Genomic DNA, 2226 nt, shown 5'->3' on the forward strand with positions numbered 1-2226 from the left:
CCCGCCCCGTGCAATAAGGCCCCTCTGAGTGGTGATTGCCCCTGGCAAGGATGAAGGGAGCTTCTTCTGCAGAAGCCAGCCCCCCTCCCTTCTTGCCTCTCATCCCACAGGACCAAGTTGTTGAATGGGCCGGAGATGCAGCCAGTGGGGAACCCCTTTCCCCTGTGACCACTGCCAGCCAGAGTGCTGCCGGGGGTCCTCCTCTTCCCCCAACTTCTTGATCCTGCGCATTCGCCACTCAGCTCCGCCTGGCTCATTCCACCACCACCTCCCTTCACCTCTCCTACAGCCTCATGGAGAGGAGCCATTTTCTAATGTCTGTATATAGTATATATACTACATAAAAATATATAAATTATATATATATATACACACACACTAATTTATGTCTTGTTTTTCAAACAAGAATGAATAAATCTATTCAGCTTACAATCCCAACCTGGCTTCCTGGTGCCTCTTTGTGGGTGTCCTTGTGTCCTTGAATGGTTGGTTGGTGGTGGGCTGCTGTGGGGGTCTGGTGGTTTACCAGCTGGGCTGCTCCCTGCAAGGCCAGCAATTAGAAATGACCCGCTGCTCCGCGGGAGAAGGACGAAGCTTTCTACTCCCTGTGAAGATGTGCAGTCTCAGAAAGCCACCGGAGCAGGTCTGCTTCATCTTACAGGGGCACTAGGAGGTGGAATCCACCCGATCGCAGGGAGTTTGGACGGGTGGGCTTTTCACCACAAGGTGGGGGTTCAAACCCACCATGAGGTGGTCTGCTCTCAGAAAGGTTTAGAGCCTTGGAAATGACACAGGGTCACTATGTTGAAATCGACATGAACATAGTGGGTTTGGTTGGTTTGGTTTGGGGACTCCACTGAGTGCTTTTTCTAGTCCTCTACTCCCATGCACGTGGGCCTTGATGGGAGCTGAAGCCCCTACTCCTCCCATCTTGCCAACATACGAGCTCCCCTTTGCTTCTCTTAAAAGCCACTTGTTTGTCAAGAGAGTTGGATCTTGCCTATTTTTTTCCCTTGACCCTGAGGTTTCTGGCTCAACAGGCTACCATGGCTCTGAACTCTGAGCTCAGTGGTTCTGAGACAGAAACACAATGTGCTGCATCCCTAGTGCACCAGATACCCTCGGACGAGGAAACAGGGTTTAAGGACAGTTACCAAGCTGGGAAGCATTCCTGGTAACACCATGCTTAGGTGTTTGGCTACTAACCGAGAGGCCAGCGATTTAAACCAGCCACTCCAAGGGAGAAAGGTATGGCAGTCTGCTTCTGTAAAGATTGTAATCGGATGGACAACAGAAGAGTGGGTGAAGGGAGACTTCGGGCAGTATAATACATGAAAAAATAATAATTTATAAATTATCAAGGGTTCTTGAGGGAGGGAAGGAAAAAATGAGCTGATACCAAGGGCTCAAGTAGAAAGAAAATGTCTTGAGAATGATGACAGCAACAAATGTACAAATATGCTTGACACAATGGATGGGTGTATGGTTGTGATAACAGTTGTACAAGCCCCCAGTGAAATGATTTTTTAAAAAAGATAACTTTGGACACACCCTGAAGCTGTTCTCTGTCCTATAGGGTCTCTGTGAGTCAGAATCAACTCAGTGGCAATAGGTTCTGTTTGGGGCATCAGGCTGAGGTTGGGAAATGCGGGCTCTCCCTCTAAAACTTGCCCAGTTGCTTTAGAGCTCAGCCTGACTACCTTGTTCTTTAGACTAGTGTGTCCCTTCTAAATTGCCTTTGGCCATTTATTGAGGCAGATTGCAAAGGGCGGCTTGGTTAGGATACTAAAAGCCCAACCCGAAGTACAATAGCTCTGGCTGTGCTAAGCACTCCTTCATGGGGAGAGATTATTTTGCTGCTCCTGTTCTCTTGCTTTCTTTTGTTCATCACAGGTCTGACACCATTAACCTTTGCGGAGTCTTTGTACAAATCAGAAAAAGTGCTTCCACCCTGTGTTAGGCCATGTTGTCTAGAAAAACATCTCCAGTGACACTCATATACATGTATTAGAGCTGTGTATCAAGAAGTAATTATATGTCAAGAAGGTGTCTCAGTCCAGTCCAACTCAAGTCCCTAAATCCAATGCTGGTCCATACGTCCCTCTTCAAACTCACGTAGTCGTCAGCCAGTGAAGCAGGAAGATCACAGGCCAGTGAATGCAGAGTTGCATGGATCCAAGGTGGAAACCTGACAGGGCATCAGGGAAGTTCTCCATTTCTCTGCTT

This window comes from Echinops telfairi, unplaced genomic scaffold (genome assembly GCF_000313985.2).
Source record: "Echinops telfairi isolate 266 unplaced genomic scaffold, ASM31398v2 ScPeMD7_7427;HRSCAF=8465, whole genome shotgun sequence".
NCBI classification, from domain to species: domain Eukaryota; kingdom Metazoa; phylum Chordata; class Mammalia; order Afrosoricida; family Tenrecidae; genus Echinops; species Echinops telfairi.